An 8738-nucleotide genomic window follows, 5' to 3' on the forward strand; every position below is an offset into this window, starting at 1 on the left:
CAGTTAATTTCCAAAATTTGGAAGATTTTCTATATATCATTCTGTTATTGATTTCTAGTTTAATTCTGTGGTGGTCATGGAACATATTTTGTGTGGTTTTGCTCCCTTAAATTTATTGAGACTGATTTTATGGCCTCAATATGGTCTGTCTCGGTGAATATTTCATGTGCACTTGGAAAAAAAAATGTGTGTTCTGCTGTTTTGGGTGGAGTGTTATGAAAGGTCAGGCCAAGTTGATTAACAATGTTATCCAAGTCCTCTCTATCCTTGCTAAGTCTGTCTACTTTTTTATCAATTACTGAGAAAAGAGTGTTTAGGTCTTCAGCTACACTTGGAATTTAGCTGGTTCTCCTTTTAGTTCATTTTGTTTGTTTTTGTTTGTTTGTTTAAGTAGGCTCCACACCCAGCATGGAGCCCAATGCAGGACTTCACCCTGAGATCAAGACCTGAGCTAAGATCAAGAGTCAGATGCTTAACGGACTGAGTCAGCCACCCAGCTGCTCCTCGGTTGCATCCGTTTTTTGCTGCATGTATTCTGAAGCTCTGTTAAGTGTAGCAGTGTCTAGGTCTGGTGTGTCCTCTTGACGAATTCGCCCCTTTATCACTGTGAAATGTCTGTCTTTATCTCTGGTCATATTCCTTGTTCTGTAGTCTGTATTTCCTGATATTAATATCGCTACTCTAGCTTTCTTTTTCTTTTTTTCTTTTTTTTAAGATTTTATTTATTTATTTGACAGAGTGAGACACAGCGAGAGAGGGAACACAAGCAGGGGGAGTGGGAGAGGGAGAAGCAGGCTTCCCGCCGAGCAGGGAGCCCGATGCGGGGCTCAATCCCAGGACCCTGAGATCATGACCTGAGCCGAAGGCAGGCCTCTAATGACTGAGCCACCCAGGCGCCCCTCTAGCTTTCTTTTGATTAGTGTTTGCATGGTGCATCTGTTTATCTTACTTTTAATCTATCTGTGTATTTATATTTAGAGTCGTTTTCTTGTACACAACATGTAGTAGGGTCTTGCTTTTCTTGTCCAATCTATCTCTCTTAAATTACCTTTAATGTAATTATCAATATGTTGAGCTTACACCTACTATTTTCCTGTTGGTGGTTTATTTGTCCCCTCTGTTTTTTACACCTGTTTTCCTCTTTTCCTGACTTCTTTTAGACAAATTGAGTGTTTTCTTTTTTTTTAAGGTTTTATTTATTCATTTGAGAGAGAGAGAGAGAGAGCATGAGTGGAGGGGAGAGGCAGTGGAAGAGGGAGAAGCAGACTCCCCACTGAGCAGGGAGCCCGACACGGGGCTCGATCCCAGGACCCAGAGATCATGACCTGAGCTGAAGGCAGACGCTTAACCAACTGAGCCACACAGGCGCCCCGTTGTACTTTCTATAATTTCACATTTTCTCCACGGTTAGCTTATTGATTACACTTATTTTGTTGTTGTTGTTAACGGTTGTGCTAAGGTTTAAAATATACAGCTTTAATGCATCACTACCTTCAAATAGTACTATTGTTTTGCATATAGTGAAAGAACCTATAATAACATATTTACATATCCCCCTCCCTACTCTTTGTACTCTTGTAGTGAATTGAGTTCTATGTAAGTTATAAACCTCATAATAACTTGTTATACTTTCTGCTTGAAACAGTTGCTTATCTTTTAAATAGATTGAAAAATGAGGGGAAAAAATTACATCCTTGATTCATATAATAATTGGCTAGCCCAGGGAGTATGAGGATGACCTCACTGTTATATCTCAGGCATGACTTCCAGTGAGAACACCAGAAAGTCTCTGAGTCCCCAGCTGCCTACAGTCCCCAGCTGCCTACAGACCTCCCTTGGGCGATAGTTTATCTTGGTTCCTGCCCTCATAGTGGACAGGGCTCACACAGCTCCATAGTCGGGCTTCTAAATCCTTCTTCCTTACAGATGTCACAGTCAAGGACAGCTGTGATGTGCCCTTAAGCTCTTTTTAAAGCTTACGAGGACATTGACCTTCAACACCAGAGCATTAATAATCATGATGCCTCACATTTATTGAACTCTTTCCATATGACAAACACCTTGCTGAGCTCTTGGTGTGCATTATCTCTTAAATCTCACTGCAATCTGATGTGGTAGATATTGCTATTCTTCCCTTTTTACAGATGAGAAAATGAGGCAAGAAAGTTTAAAGTGCCTAAAGTCATGCAGCAAGATCAATAAGGGAACCAAGATTTGTTTGGTGTGTTTGTGGTCTGACATCAGAGCCAACCCCTCTCAAGTACTCTGTTCTATGCCGTCCCCGTGACCTGCCTGAGGACATTTGCCGCCCTCCTAACACACACAGCTCCAGTAATACTATATACCTGGAGAACCGCTGGGTTTGGGGCCTCATCTCTCCCTGTTCCTTTCAACACATCAGGGCCTGTGGCTAAAGAGCATATCCACAGTTGATCGGTGTGGGTTAGTGGCAAGAGCACTGGAATGGGAAACAGGACTCTGTTCTCATTCCAGCTCCGTGGCTCACCAGTCATGCCTCTTTAGGCACATTAGTTAATGTCTCTGGGTTTGTAGTTTCTCAATACCTAAGTCAAGGGGATGGAATTAGATCATCTCAAAGCCTTCTTTAAGACCAACATCCTGTGAGTCTATGAATTAGCGACCTTGCTGATAGAGAGCTAATAATTACCCAACCTGGCAGGACATCTAAGATTTATTTGCTTTAATAATATTTATCAAAACCACAGAGCTTAGCCACTCACTTTATGCTCATATATCTTCTCTGGCTTCCTGTTTATCCCAAAGGTTATCTTTTCAAACTGCCCTTTGGGCTTATAAAATTTCCTTTGTGTTCACTACATATTATTAAGTGAACAAAAAGCAGGTTACAAAACTGTTGTATCCCATTTTATTAAAAAAACAAATGTGTGTGTCTACTTACATATATAAAATACATATACTGTATATACAATATATACAACAAAATATATAAACATATATAATATAATTATATAAATATATAAATATAAGTGCATATATACTTATATTTATATTGATGTTTATGTAGTCTAAAAGGATGTACATCAAATGTTAGAATGACTTTTTCTGGATGGTAAAAAAACTGGTGACTTTCATTTTATATTTTCTTTATACTTTTTTGTCCTTTGTAATTTCTTTTTTAAATTAAAAAAAATTTTTTTTTATTTTTAAGTAATCTGTACACCCAACATGGGGCTAGAACTCACAACCCTGAGATCAAGAGTTGCACATTCCACCAAGTGAGCCAGCCAGGTGCCCCTGTCCTCTGCAATTTCTTTTTTTTTTTTAAGATTTTATTTATTTATTTGTCAGAGAGAGAGAGAGAGAGAACGCGAGCACAAGCAGGGGGAGCCACAGGCAAAGGGAGAGGGAGAAGCAGACTCCCCACAGAGTGGGCAGCCTGACCCAGGGCTCAATCCCAGGACCCCGAGATCATGACCTGAGCCAAAGGATGATGCTTAACCGACTGAGCCAGCCAGGCACCCCTGTCCTCTGCAATTTCTGTCTAGTGGAATTGCTTATATGTTTAATATTTATTGCTTATAAATACAAGAGCTTACAAACCGGTAAATAATGTCTCTTTTGGACTTGGAATCTCCCACCACCACCACCCCCCCCCCCCGGCTTTAACTTCGTCTCTAGTGTCTTCTCCTGACTACATATCTTTCTATCTTAAGTGACAAGACAAGGGGGACAGGGTACTTGACACATGGGACAGAGTAATCGAGGAGTCAACCTTCTCTAGCCCCAGCTTTTGGCTGTCCCTGCACCACACCCCCTTCCCTCACTCTCCTCTTCTCCATATGAACCAACATCTCCATATGAACCAAGTCTTCCTGCTTCCAGTTTCTCCCTCTACAATGGATCTTGAGCACTTCCAGCGTTCATTCATTCGTTCACCAGCAATTATGCATCAATCAGAGTAATAATGGAATAAGTGTGTAGTTTAGAGATGAGAACTGAGGTTTGAGTCCTAGGTATACCAGAATGGTGTAAAAAGCACTTGGAAGGGGCACCTGGGTGGCTCAGTCGTTAGGCGTCTGCCTTTGGCTCGGGTCGTGATCCCGGGGTCCTGGGATCAAGCCCCACGTTGGGCTCCCTGTTATGTGGGAAGCCTGCTTCTCCCTCTTCCACTCCCCCTGCTTGTGTTCCTTCTCTCGCTGTCACTCTCTGTGTCAAATAAGTAAAATCTTTAAAAAAAAAAAAAAGCGCTTGGAAGACTATAAAGACCAGATCAGTGGGAATTGTCATTGCCCTGTACTGAGCCCCATGGGGAAATGATAACGAGGAGCCTCTGCCTTTAAGGACTTTAGACGCTGTTTGAGAGGATCAAGGGGTAAAATGCAAAGGGGGAGGAGGAGGACAGGGAGAGATGCAGAGATAATATCCATAGGCATGGAAAGAACAACTGGATCCTGCAGAGGAGGAAGAGGACAAGTCAAGGGGCCAGGGTGACTGAGAACATGGTAGTACCATTTATCCATTTTTTATCAATCCACTTATTCATTCATCCCACAAATGCACATGGAGCATCTGCCACCAGCCCAGTGCTGTCCTAGGTGCTAGAGATGAAACCGCAAACAAAATAGGTAACAGTGCCCCACCTACCTCATTTTGCTTACATTCTAAGGACAACAAGAGAAAAAGGAAGTAAACAAGTGCCTAAACAAGTTCATTTCCAAGCGTGATAAGTACTATAAAGAAAATAACAGCAGGTAGTGTGTCAGAGAGCAAGCCCAGGAGGTGACTTCTGTGCTTATATATATCATTAGCTGACATAGAAGTCAGCGGCTGGACTGAGGAGGAAAAGGTGAATTTCATGGTAGGGTGGCTGACTCAGAGATGTGAAAATTCACCTCCTGGTGAAAGTATTTTACCTCTTCTCAAACTCTGCATCATCTCATTCTCTGGCTCAGAAACATTCAGTGGCTTTTCTTTGCCCTCTGGACAAAACCCCAGTTCTTTAGCTTGGCGTTCAAGGGACCTTCAACCTCACCCAGCCAGCCCATCTGCCTGTCCCTGTCCTCACGTGCACCTTCCATTCTGGCCTCAGCGGCAGCTTCACTGTCTCTACTGAGGCCGGGGCCCTTTGCATTTCCCTACTTGGGTCCTAGGAAAGTCTCCTGAATTCTCTAGTCCACAACTGTCCTACTCTTCTTGGGGCTTAGGCCTTTTCTTCGTCTGTCTGACCTCTTACATTGTTTAAGTGTCTTCTAAGCAAGGGAGGGGCCAACTCTCCAATAAGAATTCAGTCTCCTTGAGGGAGGGCCTGGCCCCTTCATGATCTTTTGTCTGTTGGATTTGCTCTGTACACCTGCCCAGAAACACACGAAGCAGCTTTACGGATCAATTATCTTGCCTAAAATTTGGAGGGAAAGACAGAACAAAAAGAATCCAGAAAACCAAAGAGTTTCTCACCCAAATTCACAGAGCCAGGAGATGACAGAATTCACCATGGTCAAGTGTTCGAAGCAATCAGCAGAGAATCCTTCAGTTTGCTAGAGGAATTAGAAGTCAGAGTGAAATCCATCTACCTTGCACACCTGGGGATGAACCTCCTCGGCACTGCATGCCCTGAGCCAGAGAGTTCTAGAATTCCTTCCATCCCTCAGTCCACAAGAGGGACAGAGGCCTGGGTTCTGGGATAAACTAATCCACAACCCCTCTCTCCAAGTCTTCTTACCTCGCTTTTCTCAATTTTGTCATAATTTCCTCCTTTTAACCGGGGGGGGGGGGGGGGGGGGGGGGGACGGGGCACCTCAGTTTACCCATCTGAGATACAGGATGATGGGGGATCCACTGTCCCCTGCCCTTCCCTCCTCCCCTTCGGCAGGATTTGATACTGACATTCAACTTCGGGGGCTCTGAGGCCAGGATGTCAGGGCTGGGGGAGGTTAGGAGAGGAACACGTGATTGTCATGATGGGTGTTTGGGATAAAAGCCCGTACCGTGAACACGTGTTCATGGTGACACTCCTCTGCCATGTCTTTCATCTGGGGAATCTCAAAGCTCTGGACAAATGGTAATTAATTTTCACAGCAGCTCCACAGGGGGGTGCAGTGCTGCCTGCTGGAGGCCAGAGGGGCATTTTCCCAGCACCCCTCCCCCAACCCCTGCTGCTCCCTCCCAGCTGCTGCCCCCTCCCCCCCCCAAGGGGACAATGCCAGGTGGATAGGATATCTCTGTCTTAGACTCCTTCCCAGGACTTCTCTGCCTAGAAGGCTGCAGGGGTAGATGGAGACTCCCAACTACCCTCCGGCCCCCACCCCTACCCTGCTTTCCCAGAGGATGACTAAGAGTGAACCAGGGCAGGAGTGGGAGCATTTCCTGCTTCCACTGGCAGGCTGGGGCCAAACAACTAGTTAGTTGACTCAGCGGGAACCACAGGGCTCCAAAAATACAACTGCCTCTGCCCAGTTCCACCTCGGGCTCCCTTGGCCCTTTGGACACACTCACCTGCTCCTCCTCCCCCTCCTTCCCAGTCCAGAGAAGCTACTGAAATGAGGTTTGCCTTACTTCTGATTATAGAAGAGCTATAAGCTCATCGCAGAACATTTGGAAAATATGGAAAGATATGAAGGAGAAAAGTATTTTATTAATTCCACGATTCCACCACTCCCCAAATAACCACTTTTGAAATCTTGTTATATTTCCTTTTTATTTTTTCTGCATTTGGGGGTTTTTATTTACAGATTAATACATAATCATGGCAAATTTTTTATTTATATTATAAGATGATTTATTCTCTATTTTTTATATGTATAAAAATAAGGGCAGAGGTTATAAAGGGAAAAAGTCAAAGTCCAACCCAACTTTCTATTCCCACACAAGAGGAAACCACTGTTAAGAGTTTTCTTGCATATCCTTCCAGAAATTGCCTATTGCATGTACAAGCATGCATATGCATACTCATTTCAAATGGCTGAGGTCATACTGTATAAATAATTTAGCCTTTTCTTCACTTCACATGAATACATGGCCATCTTCTATTCTGTTAAAAATTTTGGTTAAGCCACATTTTTATTGACTTCTTAACATTTTCTCTTATTGGTATGCCATAGTTGATTTAACCTTTTCCCTACTGTTGGATATTTACTCAGGTGAGGGGCAGGAAGAGGGAAGCAAATCAAAATCGAGTATTGGGAGGAGGAAGCAAGCTGGGATAGACTGAGGCTCCTACAGTGTCCCAACCACTGTTTCTGTTTTCCCAATCACTTGGGGTGAGAGTTTAGCTACTATCCCCATGCTGCAGATGAGGAACCTGAGGGTCAGGGAGGTCAAGGAAGAATCTGCTTGGAGGTAAGAGAGCCACGGCTTGAAGCAAGATTTGTCAACTCCAAAGCCCGTGGTGGTTCTATTTTGCCAAGATGCTTTTGACAAGTCCCAGGGTTTAAGGTTTCCCACTGCTGGGTGTGGGGAAGGGACAAGCCCTTCATTCATTCATTCCAATAATACTGATGTGCTAGACATGAAGGATTCAGGGGGAAAATGTCCAGTGCTTGTCCTCTAGAAGTTTACAGTTGCTTGGGAGGTTGACCTGCAAACCAACTATCATAACCTGGCGTGGGTGCCATGGGGATCACACCCGAGGTTCTTCTTCCAGACGCCAAAGGTCAAAGAAGGTTTCTGGGGGAGGAGACCCCATTCTGAGTCAGTTCTCTGGCAGCAGTCAGGAAGTACCGGTGGGGCTTGAACTGCCTCTCTTCCTTTCCTTCCCGGGTCCCATGGTAGGGCAGTCACTGGAGACTGGCTTGGCTCCTCTCTGACCTGCCAGGGCCCCGTGGCAGCAGGGTGGATGGTGGGGCCTTTGTTTCTGAGAAAAATTTCCAAACAATGTTTCTGGTTTGTTTTCTAGAAGTTCAAGAAATGTTTATCATGCGCTGGGGAAGAGTGGGTAGCACAGGAGGATTGGTTAAATGTTTGAGCTCTGGATGGACAGGTCTGGACTGGAGTCCTGCTTCCACCACTTGCTCTGGAACTGCTGGAAAATCACTGATATCAGTCAGAGCTCTTGGTAACAAGCCACAGAAATGGACCCTGACTGTCTTAAACAAAGAAGGGTATCAAATACAATGCAGTCGGCAGGGGGTCAGGAGGGGCTAGTCTCAGGAAAGGAGCAGAAGTGAAGGCAGCTCTCCAGGCTCAGAGTGGTAGGAGACACAAAACTGGCCCTTGGCCAGGAAGTGTCTAGTCGGGATGTTGACACCACCGCAGCTAGATATCACAGCAAATGGAGTTCTAACCCTTCAGCATGCAGGGGTCCAAGGCCCAGGCCCCAGGCGGGAGCATCCACCCACCGTCCGCCTGAGGTGGGAGGATTTGCTCTTGGACCTCAGGGATAGGAGGGGGTGGGGAGTGTTTCCCTCCTTCAAGCCCACACATGAGGGCAAGTCTTGCACGCTAGCCAGGGGGCTTTGGATCCAGGACAGCCAAAAACTCAATGTCTAGGACATGCCCTAATATCTCAGAGGCTTTGTAAAATAGAGACATTAATAATGTCCACTTCACAGGATTGCTCTGAGGATTTTTTTTTTTTTTTTTAAAGCAAGTAAAGTGCTTAGCACTGTGCCCGGCACCCAGTATATGCTCAGTAAATGCTAGTTTACTATTGTTGTTGTTGTAATTATTGTTATATTACTATTATCATCCACTTTCTCTCTTTTAAAGTAAAGTATGGCTAGTTTCTACTATAAAGTAATATATGCCGTAAATACTGGAAA

Source organism: Phoca vitulina, unplaced genomic scaffold (assembly GCF_004348235.1).
Source record: "Phoca vitulina isolate PV1807 unplaced genomic scaffold, GSC_HSeal_1.0 scaffold28, whole genome shotgun sequence".
Classification (NCBI taxonomy): domain Eukaryota; kingdom Metazoa; phylum Chordata; class Mammalia; order Carnivora; family Phocidae; genus Phoca; species Phoca vitulina.